Source organism: Ochlerotatus camptorhynchus, unplaced genomic scaffold (assembly GCF_037179485.1).
Source record: "Ochlerotatus camptorhynchus isolate MF236.1 unplaced genomic scaffold, CSIRO-AGI_Acam_v1.1 ptg000256l, whole genome shotgun sequence".
NCBI classification, from domain to species: Eukaryota; Metazoa; Arthropoda; class Insecta; order Diptera; family Culicidae; genus Ochlerotatus; species Ochlerotatus camptorhynchus.
The window spans coordinates 546,139-569,151 of NW_027040746.1; the positions used below are offsets into that span (position 1 = coordinate 546,139).

At 41.4% G+C, this 23,013-nt stretch overlaps 1 pseudogene; it reads right to left on the bottom strand.

Annotated features, from left to right (window-relative positions):
• Positions 1–2,353: 2,353 nt before the first annotated feature.
• Positions 2,354–8,519, bottom strand: LOC135705005 (uncharacterized; annotated as a pseudogene).
• Between the last annotated feature and the right edge of the window lie 14,494 nt (positions 8,520–23,013).

The following is a 23,013-nucleotide window of genomic DNA, read 5'->3' on the forward strand; positions in this document are numbered from 1 at the left end:
CAATGATTAGTGGACAAAAGTTCGGAATTTTCTCATTATGCGGCGCTAGTGTGCTTGAATTTGAGATGTCCTTGTTCGTATTATATCTTGAAATCTTTGCCACTTAGAAAGTAACTGTCTTGGGCGAAGTTGTTCAGTGGATCAAGACCTAAAGATTGGTAAACAGAAGATTGGCAAATGTTCACGGTTCATACAACTTTGCCGAAGACAACACTGAAAAACTTTGCCGAAGACAACAACTTTCTAGATGGCAAGGATTTCAAGATATGACACAAACAAGGAAATCACATATTTAAGTACACTAGCACCAACAATCAATACGAACCTAACGATTTTAAATTGGCTCCCTACTTGACTAGCCTATTGGTCCCAAGCAAATCGATTAACAAACCCCATTCTAGTATAAATTCCAGTACTACACTATGTTTGTTTTGATTCGCTATGAACGTTTGACAGATAAAATGAGGGGTTCGTGGATTTTCCTGTGTTTCGAGGGGTGCATCGATTAGCTTGGGACCGAAGATAGTACCAGAGCTGAGCCAAAAAGTTGAGCACATTTCTTCGGGACCTTCTGGTTTTAGAGTTACCTCTATGCTAGCACCGCGTAGTGAGAACATTTTGAACTTCTGTCCAACAACCATTATGACACGATCCACTGAACAACTTTTCCGAAGACAGCAGCTTCCTAGATGGCAAGGATTTCAAGATTTCACGTAAAATAGGAAATCATCAATACATTTACACTAGCGCCCCGTTATGAGAAAATACCGCAATTCTGTCCACCAACCATTAGGTCATGATTCACTGAACAACTTTGCCGAAGACAGCGATCTCCTAAATGGAAAGGACTTTAAGGTGTTAAGATATCGACAAAAGCAATGAAATCACTATTACATGCACACTAGCGCCGCGCAGTGAGAAAAAATTCCAAACTTCTGTCCACCAACCATGAGGTTTTGGTCCACTGAAAAACTTTGCAGGAGACAACAATTTCCGAACTTCTGTCCACCAACCATAAGGTCTTGATCCACTGAACAACTTCGCCGAAGAAAGCAACCTCGTAGATGGCAAGGATTTCAAGATATCACAAAACCAAGGAAATCACTAATTCATGCAAACTAGCGCCGCGTAGTGAGAAAATTCCGAACTTTTGTCCACCAACCTTTAGATCTTGATCCACTAAACAACTTTGCCCAAGACAGTATATGCTACGTGTGCTTCATTTACGCGAATTCGATTTACGCGGTACGTATTACTCGCGCTCTTCGGGGGCGAGAGTGGGTTAAGGTTTTTAACTGCTCAAGAATTCTCAGGAATTCCATTAAATTCCTGGAACTTTTAAGAGTTTCATAAAATTTTCCTAAAGTTTATGAAACTGCCCTGCATTTATCGAATCTAATCTTTATAGATCTTGTAACTTCTCCGAAAGTATGGTGTTGAGGCACCGACAAACAGACGTAACACTTCATTGCGTATCTTCGTTCACGCATTTAACGGTTGATTTGAATATTATCAGTTCCGCGAACTACTCGCCGCAGCGTTGGCATCGGATCACTTTGACGTTTCTATACATTCTATAGAACTTGTATGCAATATTGTTTGCGAGTTAGCGAGCAATCTTGTTTTCCGCGAGAAGCCAGAGAGATGTCGTTACTGAGGTCCTATGTTTTGAGATACTATGCTATGTTTTCAAGAAAGACTTTTTCAAAGTGTTACGTCTGTTTGTCTGCGTACAAATACTCGCGCAACCGTTGGGGCGTAATCTACTCCGGATGACGAGAAAGGGATTGCGAAAGCAATGGAAGCAGTGAAGAAGGAAAAATAGTGTCTGAAGAGGAAAATGGAACATAAGCTGGCATTGGCTAAAGCGAAGATTGAGCTGGCAACCGAGGAGATGGAAATGCAGTGGGCTAATCATGCAAATAATGATTGCTTCGGAGAAGAAGGTCCAGAAGAAGAAGAAGAAAATAGAGAAGAAGCAGCTGCAGAAGCAACTTGACGATCTTAGCGAAGGCAGAAAGCGGACGGAAATGGAAGTGTAGAAACTGGAGAAAAGGAAGAAGAAGCGTGAAATTCCGAAAGGAACAAAGGAAGTAGGAGGAGAGTACCAGTAAGTTCCAGCCGTCTACGTTCAAGCATGAGATGAAGAAGAAGACAACGTAGGTCAAGTCGGTTCCCGTTTTGGAGCAGATAGCGAAGGAAGAAGAGGAGGAAAGCGATAGTGGCGACGCTAGTTCGAACGATGAACATTCGAACGATTCCAACGAGGACAGTAGTAGCAACAATCAATACGAAAATTACGATTTAAAAATGGCTCACTACTTGACTAGCCCATTGGTCCCAAGCAAATCGATTAACATACCCCAGTGTATTCTGCAAAGACAACATATACGTCACCCTTTTTGAAGATTTCAGCGCAGCATACAATATGAGGAGGAAGATCACGGTGAGCATGTAGATGGTTGTTTAATGCAATCAAGTTGGTTGTATCATCGTCAATCTGTAAATAAACGAAATAACTGATAAATGAATTATGAAAACAAAGTTTAAACAAGATTTTCTCTTATAGGCTTGTATTATGATGATAATGCTAAGCAAAAATATGACTAATAAGTTAAATTAAGTTTTTTACTCCTAACTCTTATATATTAAATCTCACTCACCTTTACCCAGCAGATCAACGGTACCGCCAGGAACTCTTCGATACTCATTTCCTCTTCCATCTGTCTCTTAATGCCACAATGTGTCATTTTTTTTTAAATCGAAGGGCACCACGGATGTGAGCTGAAATAATTATCAATTATGTATAGTCAATTCTCTCTACCAGGATATTAAGGTGATTCGCTGTGACATCCTTATTCTCGGAACCACTTCGAAACAATAAGTGCACAAATATAAGCTTCTATAGAATATACGACATGTGCAACATTTAAATTGTAACTCCACGTTTGCTGCACTGCAGCATACATGAAGTAGCAATTTCAGATGAAATTGAGCACTGATTTCCGAGATTTGTGTAATTGAAAATTTGAAGTGGAAGTGCATATATAGCCTACATAGCGGTCATTTGTGGACTCTACTAGAAATCACCTTAAAATTATTTAAAGGGCATCGAGTAAGAAAGAATATCGATTTGAATTGGAATAAGGGAATTAAATACCGTCTTCAACTGAGCTCCAAGCATTCGTTTCCACGAGGAGACCGATCTGTAAAAAAGAGCTCATGCTGCAGTCCTTATTTGCATCGGGATGGAGTCGCTCAAATACTTGCTGTATCTGAAATGTGCCGAAAGTAAGTCAGTTTAGAAATGACATAAATAAAACCAAATTCGTAAGGTCATAATCTTACCATAAGTCCATTGTAGGCCAGCAAATGGAGAAATATTCTCAAAATTGAGTTGCAGACATCAGTTTTCTGCATAAGCAACCATTGATGCAAAACCGTGCAATGCACCATTTTTTCTGATATTTCGCGAATATTTTGTGATGACGGTGTTAGTGCTGCTGTGTATGACGCGGTTTCGTGGATACCATCAGGCAATATAACGGGATCATTCTTTGGCCTTTGGAACAGTCGTTCCTCCGAGGGCAAATCCTTACGCATGTTTCCTACGCGCGTCTCTATTATTCCGTAATGGGCACCTTTTCCTCGTCCCTTGTGACGCCAGAAGAAGTATGACTAAAAAAAATATATTTAATTTAAGGATAATTTAATTATATTTTGTTTTGTTAAACTACCTCTTAAGGAGCATCTGCATTCATTCTTGTTTTTTCCAATTGTGGAAAAGCTTCAATGATTTTTACAGCTAATTCCTGTTTTTCATGCCATGATGGATATCTGTAAAAGAAAAAAGTCAAGCAATAAAACGATGAATTTCTCGCGTAAAATTTGAAAACGGTCTAAACATTTTTGTAAACAAACTTTTGTAGGCCCTTTACTCGCCACCCGAAGTACACCCACGCAAACCAACATCATCGGGAAGGGGAGAATTTGCGGGTAGTGAGTAAAGGGCCTACAAAAGTTGGTTTACACAAGTTTAAAGGCCGTTTCAAATGTTACGCCTGATTTTCTTACCAAAGCCTTACCTTTTTTCTTCCTGGATCATGCGTTCAAAATAGAAATTTATGAGAATTCTGTTCATTCTCAACAGATCTTTGTTATCGGGTATGGTACCAGCGTTAAGGAGCTTAAGAGCACGCTGGAATCTCGGTTCGCTTGCCAAAACCGATTGAGCTGTCTGCAATACATTATTAAATAATATTTCTATTAGAAATCATAATGCAAAAATTACTGTTTTCTGTATATGGAACAAAAGCAAGATACATATTTAATTGAAGTAATCATTACCTTTTCATGCAGTAGGTGAGTTGCCTCCGGAGGATTCTCAATTGTTTCACGTTCCAAAATTAATTGAGCGATGACGCTGAGGATTTTTCTTGGGCCTATCTCCAGAATCCCTAATTCTGCCAGATCATTTGCATCCAAATGGATCAACGACTCATCAGTGATAAGATTGGCTGTTAATAAATAAAACGTTTTGATATTTAATTAGCACAGAAGTTTTGAAAAATGTGTCAGTAGTATTACCACAGGCAAACAGACATAACACATTGAATATTTCTCACTGTAAAACATCGTAGCTAAAACATTACCGCCATCTGTTGAGTACACTGTGGTGGGTAATACACAGAACAGATGGCGGTAGTGTGTAAACGTCAAACTCATGGGAAATGACTATGCGCGCCTCAGTTGGCGGTACTACCAACTACGATTCTTTTAAATTGACCGTTAAACGCTTGTTCGATGAACAACTTGCGAGCGTTATGTCTGTTTGTCTGTGGTATTACCATAGAGGTAACTCTAAGACCAGCAGGTCCCGAAGAAACATGCTCAACTTTTTGGCTCAGTTCTAGTACTATCTTCGGTCCCAAGCTTATCGATGCACCCCTCGAAACATAAGAAAATCCATTAACCCCTCATTTTATCTGTTAAACTTTCAAAGCGAATCAAAACAAACATAGTGTAGTACTAAAATTTCAACTAGAATGGGGTACGTTAATCGATTTGCTTGGGACCGATAGGCTCAAGTAGTGAGCCAATTTAAAATCGTTAGTTTCCACCGGTTGGTATTACCATAGAGGTAACTCTAAGACAAGTAGGTCCCAAGAAACGTGCTCAACTTTTTGGCCTAGCTCTGGTACTATCTTCGGTCCCAAGCTAGTCGAATCACCCCTCGAAACATAGGAAAATCCAATAACCCCTCATTTTATCTGTCAAACTTTTATAGCAAATCAAAACAAACATTGTGGAGTACTAGAATTTTGACTAGAATGGGGTACGTTAATCGATTTGCTTGGGACCAATAGGCTAGTCAAATAGTGAGCCAATTTAAAATCGTTAGTTTGGTATTGATTGTTGGTATTACCACAGACAAACAGACGTAACACTTCATTGTGTATCTTCGTTCACGCATTTAACGGTTGATTTGAAAATTATCAGTTCCGCGAACTACTCGCCGCAGCGCTGGCATCGGATCACTTTGACGTTTCTATACATTCTATAGAACTTTTATGCAATATTGTTTGCGAGTTATCGAGCAAGCTTGTTTTCCGCGAGAAGCCCGAGAGATGTCGTTACTGAGGTCATATGTTTTGAGATACTATGTTTTCAAGAAAAACTTTTTCAAAGAGTTACGTCTGTTTGTCTGTGGTATTACTGTCAAATTGAAGTGAAAATTCACGAAATGGTTGGAACCCAGCCTAAGATATAAATACTTACGTGAGTAACGTGGAGTTCCAGGAAAGATCGAGTAAAGGAGACTTGACTGTATTAACAAAACGGTTAATTTTGAAAAATATTTTTAATCAACATGATACGACAACACATTCCAGTACAATGTATGTAAGCCTACTTAATCGTCGTAGTATTTTAAACTAACATAATAATGAATATCATCTTTCTTTAGTTTCCACAAATATAACATTTACGTGACAACAGTTTATCTTTTGTAAAGTTCTCTAATCAGGTTCTGAGAAAGTTTGACTTTAAAAGCAAACAATGTAAAATCAAACTGATCAATATCTAATTCTTGGATAATAGTTATTATTTCATTTTGATGGCAAACTATTAATAGAATTATGCCATAGTAACTTCCAGTGTGCTTTAGATATTTTACTACATATCCTGGCCGGAAATCAGTTTTGTTTATTTGCAAGTGCTGAATTACCTTAATTTGTTGTGGGAGATCAAAAAGTAAACCAGATGAATCTATGATTGTTTTGTCTATCATAGTGGATGTAATTATTAACGGATAATCTATGACATAAGAATGCTTCAAAATTGAGTTGATTTGTTTAAATGCCAATCTCTTCGTTAGGCTTAACGTAAGATTTTTATAATTTCTACAGGTCTTGCCTTGGCCCTTGGACTCCTTAAATTTGGCCTCATACAACAAACAACTAGCATTATATAGCGGTCCATTTTCTACACATGACTGTGCATAATGTGCAATATGGTGCATTTTATTAATAGCAATAGATGATGAGAAGCACTCTTTGAAAATAAAATGAAAGTCTCGAATAGCATTATTCAGATCATTTACCATGTCTTGGGTCAATCTATGTGAAAAACAAACGTAACTAATTAGGAGCAGCGATGAAACCAGTTGTCCTAATTTGGAGTCTTGCTGAAGGACTTCATCGAAAATGAACGGAAATGCACGCATGAGTAACCAAGTCTGAGATGCAGTTTGGCTCAAAACATTTGTTTTCGAATTCAAAACTTGATTAGAAAAGTTCGAAGAGGGTTTGGCAGAGTCTTCACACTCTCCGTAATCGAATGTATTGATGAGATGGTTGATCTCTTGTTCTGTAGTTATTCTGGACTGTACTGCATGCTTCAAAATCAATTTGATAGTCATTGGAAAAATACCTTCCAATACATCATGCATTGGATCAAAACAAACTGTATTAGCCCATCTGAAGAATCGCAATTCATGTAACGCACAATCTGATCGTATCCCACATTCCTTTGGGGTTTTCTGCTGGTTTAATACGGAATCAACGTCCTGTTGCACGTTTTCTACGGTTCTGTGGGTAAAACTGTCGCCTAACTCACCGGATTTGAGATCTCGTCTCGAAATGCAACACGATCTACAGAAAAGGTTGGCTGAAGGTCCAAGAAGCCCATATATCTCGTGGATAGCTAAAGTATCACCCAGTATTCTTATAACTATTCCCTGCGGTGACTCAAGTGCAAGAAGATCTTTAAGCATGTCTTTTAGTACTGTTGCATAGCCGTATTTCTTTAGTACACTCGATTTGACCATCAATGCCAAGTAAATCCTATCCATTGATGAATTTACTCGTGAGTCAAAATTTTGAACCTTAAAATAAAAAATTGTAAGCTTGTTTTTCCCTTTACGCGATCCAAGTGGGTTCACATATTCGACGTCGTCGACGTGTAAAGAAAGTCTCAATGCATAAGGATGGCTTTGCAGGAAGGGATGTTGTAAAAATTGTTTGCTGTCTTTGAAGGATACTATTGAGCCATCCGTTTTTGGCTCCTCAGCATCCACCATAGATCGAGCTTCTTGATTTGCCATGATCAGATGCAACGTGTCAACTATCGGAATGTAATGTACAACATCTTTCTGAACTTTGACAGTGGGAACAGAATTTGTCAATTTAACCCTTCTTTGAATTTTTTTTCCTCTTGCTCGTCCTAACAGCGTACAATTATTTAACCTAGTTTCTCCTAATATTGTTTCGATCGGTTCTGGAACCGTACAATCAGCTTTGGCAATCAAAAAATTCATGTTGTCTTCAAATGTGAGCGCGTTTTTGGTTATATCGGGGATAAACAAAGAATTTATCAAATTTATCAAAGGTTCTTGATCAAAAGAGTAGTTTTCGTTATTCAAGAACCGCTTCACTTGTGACATAGCGTGTCGTTGACTCCAAAGAACAATCGAGGAAAACCCAGAAAGAAACTTCTGCACCTTTTTTTCTGGAAGAGACACATCACAGCGAAGAAGATCATCTCCATAAATTTTGCCGTTATATCTTCCAGCGACACGTCGTTCTGGTAAAACACTGGGTTTTCAATTGGGGTAAACGGCATCGGATCATCCTCAAGGGTCGGCACTGGTGAGGGCGAAGGAACTGCTAGCTCAAAAGAGTTTTCTCCAACATCTTCTGTGTTGCCCGGAAGAGGGTTATGAGTAAGAAAATGCTTGTTGAAGCTTAAAAAAAAGCTAAAAATCGAGTCACATAGGGGACATCTCAGCGGGACTGACGACTTCCGACTTGTTGCGATTTTATGGACCGTGGAAAGGTGCTGCTTAAAAAGCTCCAGATTACCTTTGATGAATTCGCTGCATCCATCAACGCAACATTTCATCCCTCAAGAATTAAAAGTTGAAAATGTATACGTAATATCCACTGATAAATTAAATAATAAAGCTTACCTGTCAGCTTTTGGTAGCTTCCTTCGTCTATCTTTTTCTTTAGATGCTCCATTTTAATATTTTCCACCAATTCACGCAATTTTAACACGGTAATACCTTCAAAACTTTTAAAAGCGATTGCTTCCAGGCGGACGACAGAGCTTAAATGAAATAAGTATGATTTTTTCATCCAAAACAAAGTGAAATCACAACACTTCATTTTGGATACTTTCATAAAGTGGAAAAGGAAACAACTCAAAATCAAGATAGAAAGCCCTCAAAACTAATAACTCTCAGAAGACTACTGTTCTGAGCACAATAAACGTAAAAGTAACTATTTTTGTTATACTTCAAGATTAAGTTAGAAGTACTTATCAATCAGAATAACAATGTATCTAAAATAGTAGTCTTTCGAGAGTACCTATTTTTAAGTACTTTCTATCTCGATTTTAAGTTGTTTCGTTTCTCCGTGTGTAGGTTCGTCGATGTCGATTATGCCTAAATGCCCATGGGAAGAGTAGGTGCAAAGCGAGTATCCGGTGTAAGGTTGAGAGGTGTCAAGGACAACACAAGACCTTGCTTCATCAGCAGCTAGCCGAAATGCGATCGGACTACAATGCTCACAGTGCGAATCAGCAGCTACCGATAATTTTCCGGATGATTCCAGTGACGTTGAGTTTCGGAGGGAAGACAATTGCTACCGTCGGATCGAAGGAACGGTTTTCGATGGAAAAGGTCCGCACAGTGGAGGAGCTCAAGTTGTCCGTACAGTATTTAAACTACCGGGTATTGGTGGAGCGGTACAGCAATTTCCGAAACCTTCCGTTGGCTGAAAATCCGAACGACTCACCGAAAATATTGATACGTATGAAACATCTATACCAGTTGACACACATCGAATCACGGATCGGTCAACCAGGAGAGCTGATAGCTATTAAATCCAGGCTTGACTGGACAGTTTATGGTCCGCAAGAACTACATGCATCAATGCGCTGGGGTGCCCAATCAGGAGTTGCACGATCTGCTGAGGTCGCAATATGTACTCGAAGAGGCGGGAGTGTCAGTGGAAGTTTTGCCTGAGTCAGCTGAAGATCGACGGGCCCGCGAGATTCTAGAAAGTACCACGCAGCGAGTTGGGGACAGGTTCGTAACTGGACTGCTGTGGAAGCAAGACGATCCATCGTTTCCGGAGAGTTATCCGATGGCAGCAAGCCAGCAGTTCAACCCGCTCTTGTCCGTCATGAGTTTCATACAAAAGTTGTAGCTAACATATACGTCGTACACATACATATTGAAAAAGTTAGAGGCAAATGAATGTAAATTATTCTAGGAAATTGATGTAAATGGTTGTCCATGCCTGTCTCTAGGACAATTTTCTGAAATATGTTCAGAGAGATATGAAATAAGTTTTAGCTTATGAAATAAACCTTACATCAGGTTGCTAGAAATACTTTGAAAGCAATAAGCATCCACCAAGTGGGTGAAATTTAAAGGGGGGGGGGGGGGGTGGGCGGTGTTTAGCGATTGATGGGGCCATTACCCTATTCCATCACCTTCCATAGGTTGCTGTTTCATTACCTATACCAACGTGTTTGAAATGTTCATTACCATCAGGAGAGATCATTTGAGTCTCAATCGTTTTATTAAAACCATTTTACTCTGATTAACAACAAACTGATTGGAAACCAAACCATATCAACCACCGCCGCAGCCGTGACTCGTTGCTTCGGTTATGTGTGCTGCAGTCAACGAGTTCAAACGATTGAAACCTACGGAATGAGAATGCGATGGTGTAACACAACGACGACGACGTTGGTGTTGATCCCTCTCGCCAAACCGTCACTACACATGGAACCCTCGTTCGTTCACAGTACCGTACTCACCAGTCATAAGGGGCGAAAAAATTGCTTGGATTTTTCAAAGCTAACGGCGACATTTTCTTACTTAACGGCGAGATCGAAAATTAATTCTGGGAACCATGACAAATTTCTTTACGGAAATCATTTTATCGATAATACAGGAATGTTCGCGTTTGATTTTTGAACTGTCACTAAGAAGCTGAACAACCACCGGAGCACAGGCTAGGGGTCGTCCATTAATTATATCACACATTTAGTGGGGAGGGGGGTTTTGAAAACTGTGACGAGCCATACAAAAAAATTAAGGTCCATACAAAAAATGTGACAAAGGGACATAATTAACGGACCATCCCCTAAATGACACTGCTCAAACTCACATGAGGTTTAGGGAGATTAGGTGGTCCTCACCTTGAGTGACTGCAGAGTTGTCGGAGCTTCAATAATGATCAATTAAGCCAAGGCTATTTTCAACACAAATGGCGCGGTTCCATTCCATCCATCCATTCCATCCATCCATTCCATCCATCCATTCCATCCATCCATTCCATTCCATACAACTCCCGAAGTAGGTGACACATCTAAATCACCGACAAACCGACATGAATGATCATACAAATAACAAAGAAATTTCTGATCAAAGCACAGAACTGACATCTGCCGCCGTGTTCGCGGAAAATATTTAGCCTAGCCACGAACATGCGTAAAAAATTTATGAGTTGGTTCGTGTCTAATCTATTTCGGACAAATTATTTTTATCTAGATAAAATATTTCTATGGTTTTGACGAGTGTACCCCATTAGGCATAAATACGTTAGGCATACGGACGTTAGGCATACGGACGTTTGGCATAATGGACGTTAGGCATAAAGTCATTAGGCATAATGGACGTTAGGCATAATATACGTTAGGCATAATGGACGTTAGGCATAAAATACCTTGCTGCTGTGCAACTCTAGAAACCTGCTTAACCTGTAAACCTGTAAACAATGCTTAAATTAGGCTTAGCGTTGAATAAAAAATGATACAAGTTAAACAAACATAGTTTATTTAATAAGCACAGTTTGGAATCCATTATTTATCATATCATAAGTGACGTATCTACATATTTACTTAGATCCATGATTAGTAGCGATAGTGGTTAAGTAATCTTACAATGAAAACTCAGCTTAGTTTTGAACTATATCTTGAAATCAATCGCATCTAGAAATAAAAAAATCACACATTTGTTGTAATATATTCTTACACACATATTACAAAAGTCAAAGAAGAAAAGGTTTTCCTCAAAGAACAGGTCATGAAATAAAGAATGGTGAATTCTGTGATTTTTCATTCAATAACAAAAAAACAGCCAAGGTTGAATAAAATATGATGCCAAAGAACTGCTCATGAAATGAAGAATGGTTAATTCTGTGGTTTTGCATTCAATAACAAAAAAAAAACATACCTGCTGCTTCCAGGATTTCCTGCCATACTTTTCGATACAACGATTCTGATTTTGTTGTCATCAGAATGAAAACTAGCGGAACCGTCTGCTGATGTGAGGGAGCGATACTTCCAAGAACAGTGACGAGTTGCCGAAACAAACAAGGAACTGTGGCAAACGTACCATCTGTAACCCAATACTTTGCCTGTCCAAGACGTCGTTCATGAGTTCCAAAATTAAGGCTCTTTCATTATTGTCACCGAAGTCAGCAATCAATAGACGGTCTCCATTATCATCCTTCTGGAATTCATCCGGTAGATTATGGTTAACGTCCATTATGCTTAACGTCCTTTATGCCCAACGTCCATTATGCCTATCGTACATTATGCCTAACGTCCGGATGCCTAACGTACGTATGCCTAACGTCCGTATGCCTAACGACCGTATGCCTCTCAATTCTAGATGCTCAACAAATCTCACACTAGTGAATCAAGCTTCACACAAATTAAATTTTATAGAGAAAATGCTCCCTCACTAGCTCAATCTCTCAACAAGCCATGTATGTTGATGACACTCGCTTTGTGATTTCCCTCTCACAGACTACAAAATAGAGTACCTAACACTGCAAAACATGCCTGGTACCTCTTATATGCATTTAGATTACCATCCGCAGTCCCTCCTTGTTTACAAATTCTGCCCAAAGGTACTTTCTATGCCCTCTCTAATTCATCAAAAAAAACGGTGGGAAATCCTGTAAGGGGCGGGGCTTAGAAAGTATTTTTGTGCAGAATATGTAAACAAGGAGGAACTTCGGCAGTTAATCTACATATGTTGCACTGCACTGTCCTCTGTGAACAATTAACGGAAAAAATATTATGCATAGTTTCCGATAGATGTCACTGGTAAACAGAAGCAGTGACATCAGACAGAAAATGAATTCAGAAACTTTACCTAAAGCTTTATTTTTCGAAGGATGAGGCCAACTTCACGCAACTGCAGTGAACTTTAAGAAAATTCTGCAAACGTCAATAAAGTTCTGAGAAATTAAGCGTAGTTTTGTGAACTACGGTGAATATTTTCGAATTTTCAGAAAAGTATTGTGAACTTCAGGAAAAATCTGCGAGCTTCAGGGACATTTCGGTAACATCCGGAATGTTCAACGAGCTTCAGAAACACTCTACGAATCAAAGAAGTTCTACTAACTTCAATGAAAGTTATAACGACTCCAGTGAAGTTCTGTTTCAAAGAGGTTCTTAAAATTTTAGGGAATTGTTTCAAGCTTTGGAAAGTTTCTGCATTTTTTTCGGCAGGTATTTGGTTTACTTGAGCGAAAGTCTAATATTCAGTACAGTTTAGGGGCGTTCTGTGAACTTCAGGATATGTTAGCGAACTTTTTTTTTTAATCTAGTTCGTTTATTTGGACTGCTCAATTGTGTAAGCTTTACGGAGCTGATACCTCATTGTTCATTGAATTTAAAAAAAAATCGTTTAATTCTATGTCTAGTAGGAGTTGGGTCGAATACTCGTGGCTTACTCGAGGTTAGAAGGGTACATTGCTGAAAGATTGGATAAAGAGAGGAGCATGGTGGTGAGGTTTTGTTGTCTCATCAGGACGTTGTCGTCAGTATGAACGGTATTGCAGTTCTAGATTTATCTGGGGTTCGACCGGCTATGGTGACCGGTGGGCGACGATGAGACTCATTCAGTTCTACAGCGACGAAGGGATAGAAATGCAGCTGACAGCAGGCTACTCGGTGTTGCCCAGCGGCGTAACCGTTATTTGCAAGAGATGAAGCAGTACTGGGGAGAGGCGATCGCTACTGCTGCATACATCCAGAATCGATTGCCAAGTCGTACGGTGGATAAAACTTCATTCGAGTTATGGAGTGGCCACAAACCAAACATCAGCCATCTGAAAGTGTTTGGTTGTCAGACCTTTGTTCATGTCCCCGCCGTAAAGCGTGGCAAGTTTGAGAGTAAGGCGAAGAAGCTTACCTTCGTTGGCTACGATTGCGGATCCAAGGCCTACCGAATTCTAGACAAGCAGACGAACAAGATTACCGTCAGTCGGGACGCAAAGTTTTTGGAGTTAAGTTGGCAGCTTCAGGAGGAGCGAGTTCCGGAACAAGCGTGATAGTTGCGGCTTGATTTGGAGACAGTGCTACCGGATGTAGAGCTGGATGCTTCGCAACAGCAAGCGGAGGTCATGCCAAGGACAACCGCAAGCGGCGCTGATTGGAGTCTGCAGGCAGAACCATCATTTCACGTTTTGAGCGACATTTATAAAACCGATCAGGAGTACAAGCGTTGAAGAACCACGAAGATCACAGCGGTCGATTTCTGGTGCGCTGCCGAAGCGTATGGAGGATTACGTTGGTGGTGTGGCGCGACTGAGTGAGAGTGAACCAAAAGACTACAAGGAAGTGATCAGCAGTGTCAACAGAACGGAGTGGGTCGGAGCCATGGACGGGGAATACCAGTCTCTTCTGTCCAAAGGTACATGGTCCCTCATGTCGTTGCCTACGGGGCGACAAGCGATATGCTCAAAATGGGTATGCAAGCGACACTGACACGACATGCCTACTTGAACGTCATGAACGTCAGCCACCCGGGTACTCGATACCAGGTATGGAGAAGCTCGTTTGTAAACTGAAGCGCAGTATCTATGGGCTGAAACAGGCCGCGAGGGTTTGGAACAGCACAGTGAAGGAGGTTTTGCAAGACCTCGGCTTTCACCAATCGGAGTCAGATGCTTGCTTGTACTCGAAGCAGCTACAGAGCGGGGATTTGATATACGTGCTCATTAGGGTGCTTCATTCTGAAAAAAGTGATGAATTTCTGATGGGCCACCCTCCAGTTCGATTCATAGCCCCAAAATATGAACCTGTGCAAAAATTGGTAAAGATTGATGAAGGTTTAGAGGTCGCGCCAATGATTTGAAATTTGTATGGGAATTACTATGGAAGAATTTAAAAAATCGCTTATATCGCTATAACTTTGCTTCTACTTGTCCAAATGTCGAAAAAATTTAGTATGTTATTGCTATGGCAATAAACAAAAAGCCTACAGTTGCTACGCTCAGTTTTGCAGCGTATCAAGAATTATAAAAATGTGAAAAAATGGCAAAATAGGGTAAATTGACAGATGAATATGTACAAGGCAACAACGCCAATTTCATCGCAACAACAACAGGCTTGTTGATCATTGTCATGACAACCACATATTTTTTTTTTTCAACGTTTGGACAACTACAACCAAAGTTAGAGCAATGTAAACGAAAATCAATAATTTCCCATACTAATTCACCAAAATCTCCATACAAAATCCAAATCATTGGCGCGACCTCTAAACCTTCATCAATCTTTACCATTTTTTGCACAGGTTCATATTTTGGGGCTATGAATCGAACTGGAGGGTGGCCTATCAAAAATTCATCACTTTTTTCAAAATGAAACACCCTAGTGCTCATGCACGTTGACGATATGATTGTCATGGCCAAGGAAGAACGGGATATAGCACGGCTGGAGAATTCATTGCGGAAGAAAACCGATATCACATCTCTTGGTGAGGTCGGTTATTTCCTCGGCATCCGGGTGAAGAAAGATGAATGTGGAGTGTTCTGCCTCAGTCAACGAGCGTTCATTCGCGAGATTGCTGTTCGTTTTGGGCTAGATAAAGCGAAGCAGTCAAAGTACCCTTTGGATGTTGGGTACTGGATGCAGGACAGAGAGGTATTACCTGACAACGAACAATACCATAGTTTGGTAGCTGCCCTCCTGTATGTATCAACAAATACAAGACCTGACATCTCGGTGGCGGTGTCTATTTTAAGCCGGAAGAGTAGCTGTCCCACTCAGATGGATTGGGTTGAACTGAAGAGAGTGAAGTGAGTGAGACTACGAACTGAGACTGAATGTTGGACAAGCTAAAGAGTTGACACTCAGCGGATTCAGCGACGCGAATTGGGTGGAAGATTCGCGAGATAGGAAGTCTACCAGTGGGGTCCTGTTTCAAGTCGGTCATGCAACGATTCGTTGGGCGAGCCGCAAACAGAATTGCGTGGCAACATCTACGATGGAAGCCGAGTACATCGCACTCTCCGAAGCGGCGTCGGAAGCGTTTTGGTTACGCAGGTTGCTGGATGAATTCAGTGAGCCACAGCAGGCAGCTACAGTTATCTATGAGGATAGTCGAAGCTGCATCGAGTTTGTTTCGTTGGAGCGGCAGAACAAGCGCAGTAAGCACATTCACATTAAGTTACATCATGCTAAGGATCTGTGTGCTAGAGAAGTTATTCAGCTGAAACACTGCCCCACTAAAAACATGGTTGCCGACATTTTCACGAAACCTTTGGGTCCAATGAAGATTGGTCAATTCACGAAGAGTCTCGGGCTCATCAGAAAGCAGTAAGAGCAGGAAGTTCAGTGTTCAGCGCGGAGGAGTGTTGGTGGCTGTTACGTCAGAGGCACTATCACACTGCACATAAGCAAAGAGAGAAATTATCTACACCTTGAAATGTATTAAATTTGGTTTCTTTTTTTATTTTTTTTTTCCTTGATTTGTTTTTCGTCGATCTTGTTTTCCGTGCTGAGCACCAATGCTACCGACGGCAGGGAGGCAGCTCCCACACCTGGACCCTACCTATCGACCCATCAACTCATGAACCGGGGACCAACGGCTTTACATCCCTGATCAGAGATGTTAAGCCTCAGAACATCCCGGCGGCACCGACTGGGATTGAACCCAGGCCTGCTGGGGTGAGAGTTAATCACGCTTACCACTACATCACCGGCGCCGCTATTTTGGTTTCTTGTTTACCTAGTTTCTTATTCGCTACTACGCAATAATAAACACGTTTCGTAAACTCAATCGAGCTTCCGTATTTTTCTACGCGGTCGAAAGTTCCCTGCGGTCGTTTCTATGCTTTGCCCATTCCTTAACCGCACAGCAAAAAAATAATTTTGATATCACGTCAAAGTGGATGCACTACAATCATGTCGAAAATATGGTGTAATATTACTTGCTAAAAAGGACAAAATTATCATTTATACAATGCATGAACTGACATTACGCTGCTTTTACTGCATTTGTTTATTTATGCGGTCATAAAAATTACATGAAATTTTCGACATGATTGTAGTGCATCCACTTTGATGTGATATCAAAATTATTTTTTTGCTGTGCGACAATGAGGAATCATTTCTCAGGTCCAAATATTCATCCTTTGTTTCATCAAGACTTCCACTTCCTTTGAGGGAAATAATGGATTGCGGACTACATCAGCATATTCTTGCATCAGCTCAGGGAAACACAGCTCACATTGATAATCCAGTGAGTGAAAATGAGCAATAATTTCTGATTAAAGATCCGAATTAAGCTCGTTCGTTCTTTTGTCAGTCATACTTCAGAGTCTATGGAACATGGCATCATTTCCAGTACTAACCTCTCGGGCCAGTTTTGCTTGAATGTTTGAAGATCGTCTTGGAAGTGGATTAGATGGGTTTGCCCCTCTGAGAAGAACTAGCCATCGACTAAAGATCTCATTAATAAAGGATTTTAAAACCAAATTACTGGCCCCGTAGTTTCAAGTACAGCGAATTTTGATGCACAAAAATTTATTGAACAAGCGAGTCGCTTATGCCAACCTTTTTTTTTTCTTGATTTGTTTTCCGTCGATCTTGTTTTCCGTGCTGAGCACCAATGCTACCGACGCCAGGGAGGCAGCTCTTACAGCTGGACCCTACCTACCGACCTTTCAAGTCATGAACAGGGGCCAACGGCTTTACTTCCCTTGCGAAGGAACGCGTGATCAGATATTTTATGCTTCAGAACATCCCGGTGGCGCCGACTGGGATTGAATCCAGGCCTTCTGGGGTGAGAGGTAATCACGCTTACCACTACACCACCGGCGCCGCTATATGCCAACCTTCCACGCTAAAATTAGCAATGAAATCATTTTTCCCTTGAACTTCCAAAAACATGTAGAAAAGAAAAACCACGTGATCTGGATTGATTTTCTTGTAGAGTTCTTTGAATAAACGAGTGTTCAAAGCTCCAATTTACTGTAAGCCACCCGATTCAAAAAAATGTTTTGATTTTAGTCACTTTTGGCATATTTGTTTTTAGACCAAACAAACCAAGACCCTCGCGGCCCCATTGTTGGTCTAACACGGATTGTTGGGAAACCCTGGTCAAGAGAGTTCTGTGAACTCTATCAACATTTTGTGAACTTCAATGTAACTCTGCAAACTCCAGGAAAGTTCTATAACAATAATAAAACATCTTCAATCGTCAGGAAAGTTTTACAATCTTTAAGGACGTTCTGCGAACCGCAGTGAAAATTTTATAACAAAAGAAAAAATACTGTAAACTTTCAGAAAAATCTGCGACCTTGAAGTTCTAAGAACACCAGGATTGTTTGAACAACTTCATCGAAATTTACGAGATCCAGGAGAAAAATATGAACAGAGATTTTATTATTTTACTTTTAATGTAGCTTCTAAGAGCTGTCTCGTCGGGTGGAACAACCTCCCACTCCATGTCAGAGAAACCAGATATGCTAGAAACAATTTGCTACGATATCTCTTCCTCTTTTACGCAACCCTAATGCACAATCGAGAGGGTGCACAAATTAGAGTTCGCCGCCTAAAAAAAATAGCCTGAGTGCGGCCCTGCTCGTTCGGAAAGGGATAACTGCGCTTGGCGTGTGCGCTTCCCACGGCAATCAATGTCTGTAGCAACTCAGCACTTTGCACTCTATTTAAAGTACACATCGGAATGTGCCTGTGCATGTCTGTGCTGCGCTCCACCACGATTGCATGCAATCCTCGTTTTATCCTCGGTAACCACGCTGCTTACTGGCTGGTGCACGGATACCTTCCTACCTACTTGGGACTTGGGATAGTTTGCTGACGGTGCAGCATAATGTGCGCTAGGTGGTATGGTGGATGGAAGGGAGGAAAAGAATCGAATTTATGTCAAGTGGGATCAAAACCAAAAGGGAGTGATGCTTGATTGTGAACTGAAAATGTGATAATGGTTGTTGTGCTCATGACAATAAACTCGTGACGTGACATGCGACCGTGGAAAATTGTTTGTGTCGTGTTGAGGCAATTATGCAGAGCATTTTTTCGTTTACACTAACTAAGGACATTACTTTGATCGGTAGGTTTGAGGTCTCTAAGCACGCCAATCGATGGATGTGCTTTTCTCGAAATGCCTGTCATAAATATATGTCATCCGCTGGGGCATTACCTCTAAAAATGCCATGATAAAAGACATCTAAGCACAACGGTTTCTATTTTCGGAGTTCCGAGGACTCTAATTCCCCTCAACTTGTCACTGCGGAACATAGATCCTCCAGCAGACAAACACCGAAAAGGAGTTCCACTTGCTATTCAGGTTGATCGATTCATTCATGCGAAATATTTCCACCAAATAAGGGATCAATTTGCCCATCGGACTGTGTGCGAAAGTGGTTTCTCACCTTCCTTCCTGGCAGCCCCTGAAAGCCATGGAATTGGAGGATGTGTGCGAGTATATATTTATCCATCTCACTCGGATCGGAATCCTTTCACTTGTCAACAGTTTGGAAAAGTGAAGCCCATTCAGACTCACATGTCAGTCCCACGCCTTGGAGCACATGTAACTCTGTTACCATCAGCTCCATCTCACGATGAACCCATCACGTCTCGACGCTCCACTCTTCGGAGAACCACTTGGCCTGATCACTTTGCCGAGACACAGCCACCTCCAACTGTGCTTTCATGCTCTTGCCACCTCTTGTCTCTCGTCGACGAAATGACTTGGAAATTTTAGCTTCCAAGTGGGTGCGCACTCAATTGAACACGGTGCACATATCCACTCGATTCCAGCCTCAGTAGTGGATCAGATTTGGAACTTTACCCTTATACCTACCCCACCCCCTTCCCCTTCTGCTTTACCAAAATACGCACATTCATTAATTTCGGTCGGTGGTTGCGGCTATTTATAGCGTGTAGTGACTAGGAGTTTTTCTTTCGGGTCTGCGTTTGCTCTATTAGAACGAAATCATAACATCATCAGTGTAGAGTGACTTCCAAAAAACATGAAAAAAAAACTTTTTGACTCGCACGCAAAATCTGCCGCATTACCAAACTTATCCCACTTTTGCCACGAAGAAGTTCGCATACTGGCACCGGCCGGTGTGTGGTTCTGGGGGAGTCATTTGTTTTTGATGGCACAGGTTTTAAGATTTGGTTGATCATGATTGAGGCCAAAATTTCGGGTATAAACAATTCGAACACCTAAACTGCCCATAATCGCAAGGCAGTCCCATCTGTAAAAAGCTGAAAATGAGAAAACGGCGTTCAAAGATTTTAATAGTTTTTATTTTTATTTTACACTTATTTTTATTATAAATGTGCTAATTAGTTGGCCATTTCCAACCAGCACGTCAATTTCCGGCAAGCAATTCCAATAATTTGATATTACGTACACGATAAATTCAGCATAATTATAGTTCTGTGTCAACATTTCAGCTCAATTGATCATAACAAAACATAGTTGCAACATGCCAAAGTTGGCTAGTTTGTATGAAAATTGGCCAATTGTGCAAATTTAAAGTCCACCACTGTATAACAATAAATTTAAGTCTGCTTGTGTCTGACCCATATAGACTCGGAAAATACTGAACCGATCGGCGTGAAATTTTTTATGCAGGTGCAGGGGCCGGGAAAGGTTCTAATGATGGTTCCAGACCCCTCCCTCTCTGTAAGAGGGGGCTCCCATGCAAATGAAACAGAAAAATAAAGCATGCTCTCATAAACTCAAGTTAATACTAAATCCCGAGCACAACCGGGCACACTCAGCTAGTGGCCAAAAAAGGAATTTCAAAATATACCTAACCTCTTTGCCACTCGCTCAATTAACAGCACACAGGAATTCGCAAATCAACTTCAGGCATCAGGAGAGATTCGGGAAGATGAAGTCATAGTTTCATTTGATGTCACAGCTTTTTCCGAGTGTACCAGTAAAGTAAAAAGTTACAATGTGCTATATACTAAAGGGTTTAATGAAAAACGCTAAGTGCGCGAATTATTACTTATATGCTGTCTATGTTTTGTCTGCTGCTAACCGGCTCGTTGTCGCTGATGGATGGTCGCCTCGTGGAAAGACAAATTCGTCCGTATCTGGTAACCAGCTCATTCCCAGCACGCGTTCGGATGTCGAAGAATTGTGAGCTTTGAAGCATTTCACTGGTTCTCCTGCCGAGTCCCCGACCCGTGCAAGAACATCTTTAGAGCTGGACATCCAGTTGCGAATGTGAAATCCTGCCTTGGCGTGAACAATCCTCACTTGCAGCTCTACTGCTTCCTCGATGGTATCCAGACTGTCTAGATAATCGTCCACATAGTGGTTGTCGACGATGGCGACAGCTGCTTGTGGATACTGGTCTTCAAAGTCCTTTGCATTTCTGTTTTTGATGAACTGCGCAGAAGAAGGTGAACAAGTCGCGCCAAACGTTGCAACGTCCATCACATATATGTCCGGGATCATGGATGGATCGTCTCAAAACAGGGACCGTAGTGCCTGCTTGTCTTCTGGTCGGATTTTCAACTGGTGAAACATCTCTTCAACATCGCCACTGATTGCTACTTGGCGTTGACGGTATCGAGAAAGAACAGATGTAAGGGACGTCAAAGATCTGGCCCGGCCAGTAGGGCAGAATTAAGTGATTGTCCTCGTACAGTGGAAGCTGCATCTCAAACTAAACGGACCTTGTCAGGCTTCTTGGGGTGCACAACGACGCCCAGAGGTAAGTACCATCATCAGAATCTCATCCTGGGTAATTTTGTGTGCGTATCCTTTCTCCACGTATTCGACTAGCTGCTTCTTTACGTTCTCATAAAGCTCAGGGTTCCGCACCAACCGACGTTCCAATGATTTAAGCCTTTGCTCTGCCATAGGTTTACTGTCCGGGAAATTAACATTGTCGTACCTCCACAAGAGTCCTGTTTCAAAGCGTCCTGATGGAATACGAATCGTTGTATCCTCAAGAATCTTCCTGGATCGCTGCTCGTCAGAACCTTCCAGCAAAGGAACCACTGCAACCCCAACATGTTCAATGGAGAAAAACTGCTTCACAAGATTGTGCAACTCATCGTCCGGATTTCGATCCTCAATTTGTGAGTGGAACTGACATCGATCTGTCGTGTATGCTGCTCCGGGAACCTCACCGTACACGGTCCAGCCTAGCCTGGTTTTTGAAGCAGCTGGCTGACCAACCTTTCCTTCACGAATCTTCAACGGAATTTTCAGATGCATTTTGTCCAGGCCAATGAGGATGGCTGGAATTGCGTTGCTGTAGTCTTGAACGGATAGGCCACGTAGGTATGGAAACTGATTGGATAACTGACCAAATGATAAGCTTTGGCTAGGAAGGCCTAACTTTTCCACCGTGTGAGCCGTTTTCAACACATGTCGTCTGACAGGCGCTTCTCGTCCGGAGATTTCCACACGTATCAATTGTGAGTACTTTTCAGATCGTTCGACGTCAATGGACCACTGTAGACAAAGCGGTTGGACTTCACCTGTTACTCCTAACTCTCGAGCAATTCGAGCTTCAACCAATGTCGTTGAAGAGCCTTTATTCCAAGAACGCAAAGATTTGTATGGACCTATTGTTGCCAAATAGCGTCACCGGTAATATACGGAATAGCGTAGTAACCTGACGATTACGATGGACGTTTATTGTCGCCGTACCTATTGATTGGTTAACCGTCGTTGTTGATTGTGGTTTTCCTGGATGAAGCAGCTTGTGGTGACGTCCTTCACAGCCTTCCACTTCGCAGGCCGATGCTTTGCAAGGAAACTTTCCATGCGCTACCAAGCACCGTCTACAAAGATAATGTTGCTGCACGCGCTTCCATCGATCTTCCATACTGCAACTCTTAAAGTCGTTGCACTCTCGAACTTTATGACCTAACTTTTGACAGATTGAGCAGGGTTTCGGTGTATACCGCTTACCTCCTGAACTAGTGATGGCTTGCTGTTTATCACCGGTATCCAGCTGGCTGCTAGACGCGTGGGTGTTAACGTAAAGCTTCTCTTTTACCTTTTGTTTGTCTGATTTGGTGGAATGGAAATCATCAGATGGTTGAAAGGGGGTAACGTCACTTGCAGCTACCACTAATTGGGCCATGTAGTCACCAAATGTACTGAGGTCGACGACAAGGCATTTCTGCTTAAAAAGAGCCCAATCCAATTTGATGTTTGCTGGTAATTTATTAACCAATTCCTGCAAT